This window comes from Macaca fascicularis, chromosome 1 (assembly GCF_037993035.2).
Source record: "Macaca fascicularis isolate 582-1 chromosome 1, T2T-MFA8v1.1".
Taxonomy (NCBI): Eukaryota; Metazoa; Chordata; class Mammalia; order Primates; family Cercopithecidae; genus Macaca; species Macaca fascicularis.
In genome coordinates this window covers 159651064-159666564 of record NC_088375.1, presented here as the reverse complement: position 1 = coordinate 159666564, position 15501 = coordinate 159651064, and the positions used below count along the sequence as shown (strand labels likewise).

At 39.0% G+C, this 15501-nt stretch overlaps 1 long non-coding RNA gene across 1 annotated transcript in view; it reads right to left on the bottom strand.

The window, feature by feature from the left end:
- LOC135968732 (uncharacterized) overlaps nucleotides 1-9496 on the bottom strand; it is a 30665-nt gene extending 21169 nt beyond the window's left edge. The window contains exons 1-2 of the long non-coding RNA XR_010583690.1: nucleotides 9367-9496; nucleotides 7479-7635 (exon numbers count right to left, since the gene is read on the bottom strand). This is a non-coding gene — a long non-coding RNA (uncharacterized lncRNA). The remainder of the gene's footprint in view (nucleotides 1-7478; nucleotides 7636-9366) is intronic.
- Nucleotides 9497-15501: the final 6005 nt, after the last annotated feature.

Sequence of the window (15501 nt, the reverse complement as noted above, 5' to 3'; positions counted from 1 at the left end):
AAATAAATTTAAATGCAAAGAAATAGAAATTTCTAAGCTCCTCACTTGCCACCATCATAAATTTATATGTAAACCCACTTATTTTTATGCCTTTTCCTCTTGGAGCAGTAAAAAGATGTCCTTCCCTATGTGGAAAGCTAATCTTTTCATCTGTATTCTGGATTCCCTCCCAAGTCTATGATATGACTCAACTAATTAATTCTTCTCAATTTAAAATTTTCCATCTTCCCTCTCCACTGCCTCTTTCCTTTTAGCAAATTTTCTTAAAGAGTTCTACTACTTAAAGGCCTCTTTTGATCCATCTCCCCTGACATCCTTCTCCATCTCTCTGGTTCTTTCCTTTCAAAGTCTAGTTGCAGGAGGGCGGAGCAAGATGGCCGAATAGGAACAGCTCCAGTCTCCAGCTCCCAGCACAAGGGACACAGAAGACAGGTGATTTCTGCATTTTCAACTAAGGTACTGGGTTCATCTCACTGGGGAGTGCCAGACAATCGGTGCTGGTCAGCTGTTGCAGCCTGACCAGCGAGAGCTGAAGCAGGGCGAGGCATCGCCTCACCTGGGAAGCACAAGGCGGAAGGGGATCCCTTTTCCTAACCAGGGGAACAGAGACATACAACACCTGGAAAATCGGGTAACTCCCACCCCAATACTGTGCTTTAAGCAAACGGGCACACCAGGAGATTATATCCCACACCTGGTCGGGAGGGTCCCATGCCCACGGAGCTTTCCTCATTGCTAGCACAGCAGTCTGCGATCTAACCGCAAGGCAGCAGCGAGGCTGGGGGAGGGGTGCCCGCCATTGCTGAGGCTTAAGTAGGTAAACAAAGCCCTGGGAAGATCGAACTGGGTGGAGCTCACAGCAGCTCAAGGAGGCCTGCCAGTCTCTGTAGACTCCACCTCTGGGGACAGGGCACAGCTAAACAACAACAACAACAACAACAAAAAGGCAGCAGAAACCTCTGCAGACGCAAGCAACTCTGTCTGACAGCTTTGAAGAGAGCGGTGGATCTCCCAACACGGAGGTTGAGATCTGAGAACGGACAGACTGCCTGCTCAAGTGGGTCCCTGACCCCTGAGTAGCCTAACTGGGAGACATCCTCCACTAGGGGCAGACCGACACCCCACACCTCACATGGTGGAGTACACCCCTGAGAGGAAGCTTCCAAAGCAAGAATCAGACAGGCACACCCGCTGTTCAGCAGTATTCTATCTTCTGCAGCCTCTGCTGCTGACACCCAGGCAAACAGGGTCTGGAGTGGACCTCAAGAAATCTCCAACAGACCTACAGCTGAGAGTCCTGACTGTTAGAAGGAAAACTAACAAACAGGAAGAACACCCACACCAAAACCCCATCAGTATGATACCATCATCAAAGACCAGAGGCAGATAAAACCACAAAGATGGGGAGAAAGCAGGGTAGAAAAGCTGGAAATTCAAAAAATAAGAGCGCATCTCCCCCTCCAAAGGAACGCAGCTCATCGCCAGCAACGGATCAAAGCTGGATGGAGAATGACTTTGACGAGATGAGAGAATAAGGCTTCAGTCCATCAAACTTCTCAGAGCTAAAGGAGGAATTACATACCCAGCGCAAAGAAACTAAAAATCTTGAAAAAAGAGTGGAAGAATTGATAACCAGAATAATTAATGCAGAGAAGGCCATAAACAAACGGACAGAGATGAAAACCATGACACAAGAAATAAGTGACAAATGCACAAGCTTCAGTAACCGACTCGATCAACTGGAAGAAAGAGTATCTGTGATTGAGGATCAAATGAATGAAATGAAGCAAGAAGAGAAATCTAAAGAAAAAAAGAAGAAAAAGAAATGAACAAAGCCTGCAAGAAGTATGGGATTATGTAAAAATACCAAATCTACATCTGATTGGGGTGCCTGAAAGTGAGGGGGAAAATGGAACCAAGTTGGAAAACACTCTTCAGGATATCATCCAGGAGAACTTCCCCAACCTAGTAGGGCAGGCCAACATTCAAATTCAGGAAATACAGAGAACGCCACAAAGATACTCCTCGAGAAGAGCAACTCCAAGACACATAATTGCCAGATTCACCAAAGTTGAAATGAAGGAAAAAATCTTAAGGGCAGCCAAAGAGAAAGGTCGGGTTACTCACAAAGGGAAACCCATCAGACTAACAGCGGATCTCTCGGCAGAAACTCTACAAGCCAGAAGAGAGTGGGGGCCAATATTCAACATTCTTAAAGAAAAGAATTTTAAACCCAGAATTTCATATCCAGCCAAACTAAGTTTCATAAGTGAAGGAGAAATAAAATCCTTTACAGATAAGCAAATGCTTAGAGATTTTGTCACCACCAGGCCGGCCTTACAAGAGACCCTGAAGGAAGCACTAAACATGGAAAGGAACAACCAGTACCAGCCATTGCAAAAACATGCCAAAATGTAAAGACCATCGAGGCTAGGAAGAAACTGCATCAACTAACGAGCAAAATAACCAGTTAATATCATAATGGCAGGATCAAGTTCACACATAACAATATTAACCTTAAATGTAAAGGGACTAAATGCTGCAATTAAAAAACACAGACTGGCAAACTGGATAAAGAGTCAAGACCCATTAGTCTGCTGTATTCAGGAGACCCATCTCACATGCAGAGACATACATAGGCTCAAAATAAAGGGATGGAGGAAGATCTACCAAGCAAATGGAGAACAAAAAAAAGCAGGGGTTGCAATACTAGTCTCTGATAAAACAGACTTTACACCATCAAAGATCAAAAGAGACAAGGCCATTACATAATGGTAAAGGGATCAATTCAACAGGAAGAGCTAACTATCCTAAATATATATGCACCCAATACAGGAGCACCCAGATTCATAAAGAAAGTCCTTAGAGACTTACAAAGAGACTTAGACTCCCATACAATAATAATGGGAGACTTCAACACCCCACTGTCAACATTAGACAGATCAACGAGACAGAAAGTAAACAACGATATCCAGGAATTGAACTCATCTCTGCACCAAGCAGACCTAATAGACATCTACAGAACTCTCCACCCCAAATCAACAGAATATACATTCTTCTCAGCACCACATCACACTTATTCCAAAATTGACCACATAATTGGAAGTAAAGCACTCCTCAACAAATGTACAAGAACAGAATTATAACAAACAGTCTCTCAGACCACAATGCAATCAAACTAGAATTCAGGACTAAGAAACTCAATCAAAACCACTCAACTACATGGAAACTGAATAACCTGCTCCTGAATGACTACTGGGTACACAACGAAATGAAGGCAGAAATAAAGATGTTCTTTGAAACCAATGAGAACAAAGATACAACATACCAGAATCTCTGGGACACATTTAAAGCAGTGTGTAGAGGGAAATTTATAGCACTAAATGCCCACAAGAGAAAGCTGGAAAGATCTAAAATTGACACTCTAACATCACAATTAGAAGAACTAGAGAAGCAAGAGCAAACACATTCAAAAACTAGCAGAAGGCAAGAGAGAACTAAGATCGGAGCAGAACTGAAGGAGATAGAGACAAAAAAAACTCTCCAAAAAATCAATGAATCCAGGAGTTGGTTTTTTGAAAAGATCAACAAAATTGATAGACTGCTAGCAAGACTAATAAAGAAGAAAAGAGAGAAGAATCAAATAGACGCAATAAAAAATGATAAAGGGGATATCACCACGGACCTCACAGAAATACAAACTACCATCAGAGAATACTATAAACACCTCTACGCAAATAAACTTGAAAATCTAGAAGAAATGGATAATTTCCTGGACACTTACACTCTCCCAAGACTAAACCAGGAAGAAGCTGAATCCCTGAATAGACCAATAGCAGGCTCTGAAATTGAGGCAATAATTAATAGTCTACCAACCAAAAAAAAAGTCCAGGACCAAATGGATTCACAGCTGAATTCTACCAGAGGTACAAGGAGAAGATGGTACCATTCCTTCTGAAACTATTCCAATCAATAGAAAAAGAGGGAATCCTCCCTAACTCATTTTATGAGGCCAACATTATCCTGATACCAAAGCCTGGCAGAGACACAACAAAAAAAGAGAATTTTAGACCAATATCCCTGATGAACATCAATGCAAAAATCCTCAATAAAATACTGACAAACCGGATCCAGCAGCACATCAAAAAGCTTATCCACCATGATCAAGTGGGCTTCATCCCTGGGATGCAAGGCTGGTTCAACATACGCAAATCAATAAACGTAATCCAGCATATAAACAGAACCAAAGACAAAAACCACATGATTATCTCAACAGATGCAGAAAAGGCCTTTGACAAAATTCAACAGCCCTTCATACTAAAAACTCTCAATAAATTCTGTATTGATTGAATGTATCTCAAAATCATAAAAGCTATTTATGACAAACCCACAGCCAATATCATACTGAATGGGCAAAAACTGGAAAAATTCCCTTTGAAAACTGGCACAAGACAGGGATGCCCTCTCTCACCACTCCTATTCAACATAGTGTTGGAAGTTCTGGCTAGGGCAATCAGGCAAGAGAAAGAAATCAAGGGTATTCAATTAGGAAAAGAAGAAGTCAAATTGTCCCTGTTTGCAGATGACATGATTGTATATTTAGAAAACCCCATCGTCTCAGCCCAAAATCTCCTTAAGCTGATAAGCAACTTCAGCAAAGTCTCAGGATACAAAATTAATGTGTAAAAATCACAAGCATTCTTATACACCAGTAACAGACAAACAGAGAACCAAATTATGAATGAACTTCCATTCACAATTGCTTCAAAGAGAATAAAATACCTAGGAATCCAACTTACAAGGGATGTAAAGGACCTCTTCAAGGAGAACTACAAACCACTGCTCAGTGAAATAAAAGAGGACATAAACAAATGGAAGAACATACCATGCTCATGGATAGGAAGAATCAATATTGTGAAAATGGCCATACTGCCCAAGGTTATTTATAGATTCAATGCCATCCCCATCAAGCTACCAATGAGTTTCTTCACAGAATTGGAAAAAACTGCTTTAAAGTTCATATGGAACCAAAAAAGAGCCCGCATCTCCAAGACAATCCTAAGTCAAAAGAACAAAGCTGGAGGCATCCCACTACCTGACTTCAAACTATACTACAACGCTACAGTAACCAAAACAGCATGGTACTGGTACCAAAACAGAGATATAGGCCAATGGAACAGAACAGTCCTCAGAAATAATACCACATGTCTACAGCCATCTGATCTTTGATAAACCTGAGAAAAACAAGAAATGGGGAAAGGATTCCTTATTTAATAAATGGTGCTGGGATAAATGGCTAACCATAAGTAGAAAGCTGAAACTGGATCCTTTCCTTACTCCGTATACGAAAATTAATTCAAGATGGATTAGAGACTTAAATGTTAGACCTAATACCATAAAAACCCTAGAAGAAAACCTAGGTAATACCATTCAGGACATAGGCATGGGCAAGGACTTCATGTCTAAAACACCAAAAGCAATGACAATAAAAGCCAAAATTGACAAATGGGATCTGATTAAACCGAAGAGCTTCTGCACAGCAAAAGAAACTACCATCAGAGTGAACAGGCAACCTACAGAATGGGAGAAAATTTTTGCAGTCTACTCATCACACAAAGGGCTAATATCCAGAACCTACAAAGAACTCAAACAAATTTACAAGAAAAAAACAAACAACCCCATCAAAAAGTGGGCAAAGGATATGAATAGACATTTCTCAAAAGAGGACATTCATACAGCCAACAAACACATGAAAAAATGCTCATCATCACTGGCCATCAGAGAAATGCAAATCAAAAGCACAATGAGATACCATTTCACACCAGTTAGAATGGCGATCATTCAAAGTCAGGAAACAACAGGTGCTGGAGAGGATGTGGAGAAATAGGAACACTTTTACACTGTTGGTGGGATTGTAAACTAGTTCAACCATTATGGAAAACAGTATGACAATTCCTCAAGGATCTAGAACTAGAAGTACCATATGACCCAGCCATCCCATTACTGGGTATATACCCAAAAGATTATAAATCATGCTGCTATAAAGACACATGCACACGTATGTTTATTGCAGCACTATTCACAATAGCAAAGACTTGGAATCAAGCCAAATATCCATCAGTGACAGACTGGATTAAGAAAATGTGGCGCATATACACCATGGAATACTATGTAGCCATAAAAAAGGATGAGTTTGTGTCCTTTGTAGGGACATGGATGCAGCTGGAAACCATCATTCTCAGCAAACTATCGCAAGAACAGAAAACCAAACACCGCATGTTCTCACTCATAGGTGGGAACTGAACAAGGAGATCACTTGGACTCGGGAAGGGGAACATCACACACCGGGGCCTATCAGGGGGAGTGGAGAGGGGGGAGGGATTGCATTTGGAGTTATACCGGATGTAAATGACGAGTTGATGGGTGCTGACGAGTTGATGGGTGCAGCACACCAACATGGCACAAGTATACATACGTAACAAACCTGCACGTTATGCACATGTACCCTAGAACTTAAAGTATAATTTAAAAAAAAAAAAAGTCTAGTTGCTTAAAAGAAGATCCTTATATTTCTTGGGCTCCTTCATCTTTTCATCTAGTCTTTTGATTTTTCTTGTTCACAGAATTGGATTGCTCATAACCCTTGGTTCATGGCACACTCATTGGTTCATCTATGGCCCTCTTTTAAATATTTAGTTAGTTGGTTAGAGACTGCCTGCTCTCTTCCCCCACTCTCCTGCCTTACACTTTCCTTTATATGTTTTTCCCAAAGAACACTCTCTTAATGAATTTCATAACCTAAATTCCTATCTTGTAGTCTGCTTATAGAAAAGCTAATCAAAGACACTAAAGCTGATAAAGCAGAAAGATTTAAAAAAGACACTAAAGCTGATAGAGCTGAAACACTGCTGAAATCCTGAAACCACTACACAAATAACTGGAGTACCTAACTCTGGGCTTCCTGTTATGTCAGAAAAATACCTTCCTATTTGGTTAAGAACATGTAGCTGGGTTTCCTGGACTTACATGAGAGCATATCCCCAACATCCCAAAGCTATCTTCTCAAGCCCAGAGCATTCTTCTAAATTCCGGATACACAAATCTAAGTACTTTAGTAACATCTCCATTTAGTACTTCAAACCCATCTTGCCCAAAACTGAACTTATTTTCTCTCTAAATATGCACTTTCTGTATCTCAAACAACAGTGAATGCCAACCCACCTGTTCAATCGTACCAAACAAAATTCCAAATTACAAACAAAACCCTATATCACTTCTTAGCAATTCCTTCCACACCTCTCCATATCACATTCCTCTCTATCAATGCCCCAGATGTATTTAGGCACTAGGTCCAGTCCCATGGATTCAATCTCATAAATATATACCTCAAATATATTCTTTCCTCACCATTCCTACTGCCACTGCCTCTGCCCTACTCCAAGCCCTCAGTATTTTGCTCTTTGATAACAACCTCCTACCTGGTCTGCTTGCCTGTTATCTTTATCTTCTCCAATTCATTCCTTACCCACACTTCCATCAGATGGACTTTAGTTTGGCAGGAGACAAAAAGTATTCTTTTTTTTTCCAACAAGTATTCTGCCTGGTAAAATTGGATAAATTTGAAGTGGTTATTTCCTGAAAGAGAAACAAGAAAGAGAAAGAAAAGAACTAAATTCAACATCTTGTTCCACAGATGCAGTTTAAGGATATGTACAAGAAAAGATGGGGATCCATGAACTGCATTAATACAGTAGAAGCAGAAACTTTGAGCCAGAAAGGCCTAGGAAATCCAACAGCCCTTCTCTTCCCTACATTTCCACCAAATTCCTAGAGAGATGGGAAAGGACACAGGACTACAATTACTGTGGTTTGAACCTCAAGCAAATTTCATTCAAATTTCAGATGTCTTCCTACCTCTCTGATAGCTGAGCTACAACCCAAATCTGGTTTCATTTGTCTACTTAGAATTGTTCAGTGATTTTCTGTCACCATCAGGAAACATGTTTAATGTCTTAGACTAACCCTGTGACTCAGCTGCAGCAAACCACCCTGCAAGCCTAGACCACCACTATGGTTTGAATGTTTGTGTCCCCCCAGAATTCACATGTTGAGACTTAATCCCAATGTCATAGTATTTGGAGGTAGGATCTCTGGGAGGTGATTAGGTCATGAGGACAGAGCATTCATGAATGAGATTTGTGCCCTCATAAAAGAGATCCCAGAGAGCTAGTTGTCCCCTTCCACAATGAGAGGACACAGTGAGAAGACACTATTCTCTGAACCAGGAAGTGGGCCCTCACTAGACACCAAATCTACTGGTACTTTGGTCTTGAACTTCCTAGTCTCCAGAACTGTGAGAAATAAAGTTCCATTATTTATAAGCCACCTGGTCTATGACATTTTGTTACAGCAGCCAGAAAAGACTAAAACAACTACACTACCCCAGTCACACTACCTCATGCTTCCATGCCTTTTTATGTGCTGTTGCCCCCTGACTGGCATACCATTTTGTTCTACCTTTTCTTCTTTACTGGTAAGTTCTATTTTTCCTAGAGATGCAGTTCAAAGCCTCTCTTGACCTATAAAGTCTAAATGCCCTTCAACTGGATTGAAATATTACCCTAGGTAAACTTCTGTCAAAGCATTTCTAAAGCTAGTATTCCAATGCACTGGTCAGAGGAAAAAAAGCTATATAGTAATATCTGTGAAGCTGTGAACACCTTGGAGGAATAAAGTACAATTCTGTATTCCTCTGTTCCTCACATACAGTATGTATTCCTTCTCCAAAGCTTATTTAATGAATTTTTTCACCAGTTACTAAGGACTTACTATTATCCAGGTTCTATACTAAGGGTTTTATATGTATTTTTTTCAATACTCACAAAGACTCTATGAATTAGGTACTATTATTAATCTCTATTTTATAAATGATGAAAGTGAGGCACATAGAGGTTTAGTGGTATATCCAAGTTCACACAGCTAGTAAGTGACTAAGCATGTGTCAATAATCAATATCAAGTTTAACAATAATAAACATTTATAAATGTTTTTAAGTAGAAATGGCCATATAAGAATACATATCAGTAAGCCAAAAACTATACTTATTCATTCATTAAAAATATTTACTGAGGATATATTAAGTGTTAAGATACTTTTCTAGGTGCTTGGAATACAACAATTAGCTAAAACAGTACCTGATCTCATAAAGATTACATTCCAGTTTGTAGAGGCAGACAATAAACAGGCATATAGAAATGACAGAGAGAGAGAAAGAGAGAGATTCATTAAGTACTATGAGGAAAAATAAGGTAGGGTAAAGAATATAAAGAACTGGAGATGGATAAGTGAAGGAGGTCTGTTTCTTACCTCCGGAGTGGTAACAGAAGGCCTTTCTGATGAAGTATCTTTTGAGCACAGAAATGAATGAAATGAAGAGTCTTGTAAACACCTGGAAGAAGAATGTTCCAGGCAGAAGACACAACATATTAAAGGCTCTCAGCAGGGAACCAAGCTGGATGTGTTTGGGGGAACAACATAGATGCAATGGTGTAAGCAAAGAGGAGAAAGGCATCATTCAACTGTACTCTGAGTTTTTCTAAGCAAATGTCTCTGCCCTTTAAAGCAAATCTCTAAGCAAAACTAATTAAACGCTTTTTTTTGCTGTAACTCTCAATTTTTTTAAGAAAACAAAACATGTTGCTTAATTTTCTTTAGGTCTACTAAGATTTTGTTCATTCCCTGGGTATGTAGGAGAGATATAATGTTCACATCTCAATTGAAGTGTTGCATAGTTTTACTGGAGATCTGTTACTTTTCATTTATTTAAAGAAAATACATGGTCATTGATGGAGAAAAGAGAAAACCCACAGAAAGTTCATCGTGGATGAGATATATGGAAAAATAAGTATAGTCATGTTAGTCTACCAATTAGGAGATCTAGGATAAATTAAAAATAAAAATAATTATACTAAAAGTTAAAACCAGGTAAATTTAAAACTTCAGGACCCCAGAGCTACCACTCAGAACAGCCCAATATCATCTGAAATGGATGTCCAGTCCAAAGATACACCAGAAAGTAGATGCATTCAAATAGCATTTAAGTCTAAAGCCGAGTGCTCATTTGCCAAGCAGACAGGCCATTAAAAACCTGTGGTTTTGGGTGTTTTCAACTGAACCTGAATTTTCAGATGTATAAATTAGTTTACCTCCTTGGAAAGACATGGTTTCCTGTTTTGAAGAGAAATGTAGGCTTCTAAAAGCTTACTTAAAAGGTTCAAAAGGCTACTTGGGCATCAAATAACTATTAAAAACAATATTTTGACTATTTAAGTGTAAACGAATCAGAAACATATGGATTAAATTTCCCTTAAATTGCACATGCACCAAACTTAAGAGTAAAAGCATGGGTGAAACCTGTTTTGGATTTCTGTGAGCCCAAAACATTTGAAAAATCATCTGAGATGATCAGTGAACTCAAAAGTACAGCTGGATTCATCCTTCCCTAATTCATCCCTGTCCTATGCTTCTGGTCTTAATATAAGGAAGAGTGTAAGCACACAAATAGCTTAGAGGTAAAATGTCTAGACCTAAATTTAAATGAGATTTTAAAAGAAAGGGAGAAGAAGAAATTGTTAAAATCTTTTTGAAACCTGTATTTAAAGAGAAAGTCTTTATGTTAAAGAAAATCTGAAATATTATTTAGACTCCTTATACAATTTATTTTTGAGTATCTAATTAAAGATTGAATTCACATGATTCTAGGATGAATAATAAACCAACTTTTTAAATGTATATTATGTTCTAGTCACTGTGCTTAGCACTGTTCCATTCATTATTTCTTCATTTAATCTCACCGAAAAATAGCTTTAGGTCCCTGTTATACACAGAGGAGACAAGATATTTGTTGTTTACTCGATCTTACTCTTTTCACCTTGAGGTGTTTACAGTTAAAAACCTGAATCAACTAACAAAAATATTATAATTTCCTCATCAAAGTAAACTAACATTAAGAATTGAAGTCTTTAGCTGCTAGTAGTAGAACTACACAGTACTTGGAGACTGCATAAAAAGTAGTTAAGAGAACATGTTTTTGGGTAGCAAGTTGTTTAGTCTTTTTGTATCCATCTCCTTTGTATAATTGGAAAATACTTGTCCCATAAGATCGCCATGAATATAAAATGGGAAGTTGTATGTAATAAGCTGAGAGTAACTGCTCAATGAAAGACAACTATTGCTTAAGAAATATGTGTATATTCATGTGCTCAATAATTATTTCTTCCAACAACGTCTCAGAGTCAGACTGTGTCACTTCCTCTAACTCTTCCTATTATGGGCACGTCTCTTCTCTCTCCAGACTCCCTAGGCCTAACTCTTCACCAGGCACTGAGTAGATAATTAATGGTTTCCACATATCCTGAAAAGATTGCTTGCTTGGAACCACTTCCATCACAAGTTACAACCATCCACCTTATGGACTGTATCCTGCAGGACACCATGCTGGCAACTTGAAGGTGGAGGCTACTTCAGCACGTATCAGTCCAGAAACTTCCTGTGTCAACCAGTGTGGCTTGCCATGACCCATCTCCTACTAAGTGACATATAAAGAGAGCCTCCTTTTCCCATTAAAATCTAGCTTGTCTCCTCTACCACCAGTTCAGGGAGTTTACTGCATTCTAAGAAGTGATCTTTTCCTGGATACCTCTTAGCTTCTTCATTCTGCTCATCCACTCTGCATAGCTGAGAATTAGTGCAGCCCAAAGTGCAGGTATATTCAGGGTAGCTCCAAAGTTCAGATTCATTATCTCTGAAAAAATACAATAAAACAGTGACATCACTCTCCCTACTAACTACTCATGCTTTCTTATCTGGGGGTCATTCCTCTATCTCCCCATGACCTCCGACTATTGCTCAGCGGGACGTGGAAATAGAGTGCCTGGGAAGAGTTTGCAAAACCGTACTGTTACTTACAGAAAAAATACCACAGGACATTTTTCCTTGACTACTCCCTCCTCTGGCAAACACTTTCCCGTATGTGCTTTTTTTTGGGAAAAGGTCTGATTTCCCAGAATGGCAGGCAGCCCATGAATCTCATAGTTCCTGTGAAGTTTTTAAACTTTTGAGTTATATCTAACCTTGTCAAATTTGCTGGTAAATCAACTTTCCATTGCCTGTCGGCGGTGAAAACCTGACCAGAAGAGATGTTTTAGCCAGCAGGGAACTGTGAGTTACTTATCTCCATGAGGTTTTAATGAGGCACATTAACCCAACCACTCTAATAAATCTGTACCTAAGGTAATTGGTTATAAATGCCTAGTGAGAGGCTGCATGTGGAGTGAATGTGTTGAATGTTGTGTATTCACCACAGGTAAGAATTTTAAGAGGCAACTTAATGGTTTGAGAGCCATCTAATTATCATCAGGTTGTTCTTTGGTTGGTTTGCTCTTTGTTTTAAGTTCGCAGGACTAGAAACTAGCTTTAAATCAAAGCTTTAGAAGGTGAAAGTGGCTGGTACTTAACAGAGAGCCCACCCTTCAACCACGTGCTCTCTTGGAGAGGGAGGAAGAGAAATAATGAGACACTATGCCCTTCCTGCAGCTCCAGTAATATTCAATTTTGCTTCATCTGTCAAAGGCAGGGTTAAGGTTGGCAAAGTGGAAGAATTCTGAGTGCTGCTTAAACTTTCATACCCCATTACCCACAGTCTTATTATTCAGGCCAGTATAGAACAAGGCTGCAGGATTGTTGGGTCACCACAGAGGAGAAAAATCATTATTGGAGCTGCTGACCTAATAATAGAAGATGACTGAGTGAAGACATAGCTCAAAGTGGTGCCAAAAATCAGAGAGACCTCAAAGCATAATACAATTGTCAAAACCCAGGGTGTGTTTCTCATACTGAGCATTGCAGAGCAGGATCTAGGTAGGAATTTATACACAATGTCCTAGTATGTTGTAACTGTGACCAAGGAAGTCTGTCCATGTCTAAAATATCTTCAGCCAATGGAGGTGGTGACAGTGGACTTGTTTCTAGGGTACAGTTTTAGCCCGCAAAGAGACAGATGAGATATCAGAAACTTGCAGTAGGCCGATTTCCGGAGGAAAGTTATTCATCTGAGATACCTGACTAGGATACGAGGAAGAGTAAATAGGCAGGCTATCAGGTGGGAAGTAAAGACTTCCCAAGACTCCTCTTTTTCAAACATTTCTCCCTCTTATCTATAGCCACAACAACCCACTCAAATTTGCCAAAGTCAGAAACATAGGCACTATACATATTGTTTCCCTCTCCCATACCCTTCATATCCAAATCAAACACTAATCTTTTCTTCTATACCCTTTAATGTCTTTTAAATTTCTCATTTCTTTCCATCCTCACTGTTGTTACCTTAGTTCAAGACACCATCATCTATCAGTTGGATTACTATAGTGGCCTCCTAACTGTTCTTTCTGTCTCCATTTTTTACTACTACACTCCTTATACTCTATGCTCTAGACCTACCTAATTCCTTGTAGTTCCCTAAATGTGCTATGCTCCCTCTTGCTTGTAGGGTTTGCATATCTTCAGTTGGCTAAGTCTCACTCCTCCACTTCCTCAAAGAGCACTTTCCAAATTTCCAAAAGTAGACCTGGGGCTCCAACCCTGTGCTATCAAGTACCCTATCATAAGGGCTATAAATATCATGTTGTGCCTCCCTCTTCTCTTGCCTTGATCTTTTTTATCAACATTTTACTTCCAGGTCTTACTGTACTGCCTGGACCACAGCAGGTTCAATGATATTTAATTAATATTTGTGACTTGGAAGATATACTCCTGACATATCAAATTTTGAATCTAAATAATATTAAAAAAAAAAAAAAAGAGTTAGGGAACATACTGGATCCCAGGAGTTGTGACTGTTCCTCCAGATTCTGACTCTGAACAATGTGAATATACTCAATGCTATGGTCTGAATATTTGTATCTCCCCAAAATTTTTGTGTTAAAATTCTAATCACCAATGTGATGCTATTAGAAGGTAGAGCCTTCATCAGTCACCAAACTTGTCAACAGCTTGATCTTGGATTTCCCAGCTTCTAGATGTGTGAGAAATAGATTTCTGTTGTTTATATGATATCCAGTTTATGATATTTTGCTATAGCAGCCTGAAGATATCCAATGAAGAAACTAAGCTTCTAGCAAGTTTGGCTTAAGGAGTGGTAGAGGACAAAGATTGGTGTTTCAGTGATCAAGCAGTGAATAACTGAATAAAGCAAAAGAGAAAAACAAAATAAAACAATACAAAAATAAAACAAAACACCATGCAGAGCTAACAAAACATGTATACCTATGTAACAAACCTGCATGTTGTGCACACATACCCTAGAACTTAAAGTATAAAAATAAAAAGCAAAAATCCCTCCCCCCTCGCAAAAAAACAGAAACCATACATCCTTATCAATATGGAGCTCTTTTAATGGTAGGGGTGGCAGAAGACATTAATGATATCTGAAACTTTTATTCTATGTTATAATCTATTCAGACGCTTCTTTTGGAGAGTCCTATTTTCAGAAAAATCATCCAGTCACCTATTCTAACACTGAGTCTATACCAATATTTGTTCCAAGCTGATCATAAATTCTCCCTGCCTTCCCACCCCTATACATAAACTCTACCCACTATAAATCAAGGTTATCAGGCACAAGTAAAACCAAGACCTAACCTTGATAACAAATAGTAAAATGTTAGTTTGCTAGAATGTAAGTAAACCTTTTTGCACACTCCTTTTAATATAGAGAGCTGAACAAGTTGAAATAAAACAAGTTAAAATGAGTGATTTTACATGATAATGTGAGAAAAAAATGAGGATCTCAGTACATAGTAATGTTGCATTTAGGATTAGTCAAAAAGTAAAACTTCTTAATTCTACTTGCATTAATTAGTCAAACAAACACTTTACGTAGATGTATTTGACACTCTCATGTATTGAGATTTGCCAAAATATGCTAATCATGGTCAATCCTCATGTACCATGTGAAGGCTGGGCTGCTGTTCTGTATGATTGTGCAGGTGTCTCACTACATAAAGTTGCTTAGCCAGAATGATGACAGGAGGCTAGAGCCAGCCTGCTGTATGCTCGGTAAGCTTCAGGCTGTGTCATAGGGCTTGCATCACCCAGTGGACAGGGCATCTTTTTCTAATCGACAAAAGGGTACCATATGGGTAGTATAGGTCCTGTTTGAAAGGGTTAAGACTCAGATACTGTCATAGCTCTCAAGTAACCCTAGAAGATCCAACTTCTGAATTATATATTTCAGAAATCCCACAGGCTCTCATCAGTCTGAGAATATACCATTCTGCCCTCTAATCATCATGACTTTGAGTCTGAACTATTAAATGAACCTACTCAGCTGCTGACAATGAGAATTTGTGCTTACAGTGGAGACTGCCAGACCTCTATACTATACATGAAAAAAACAAAAGCTACAAAAGTCTGCTAGAGGATAGATACTAAGCAAAATTCAGC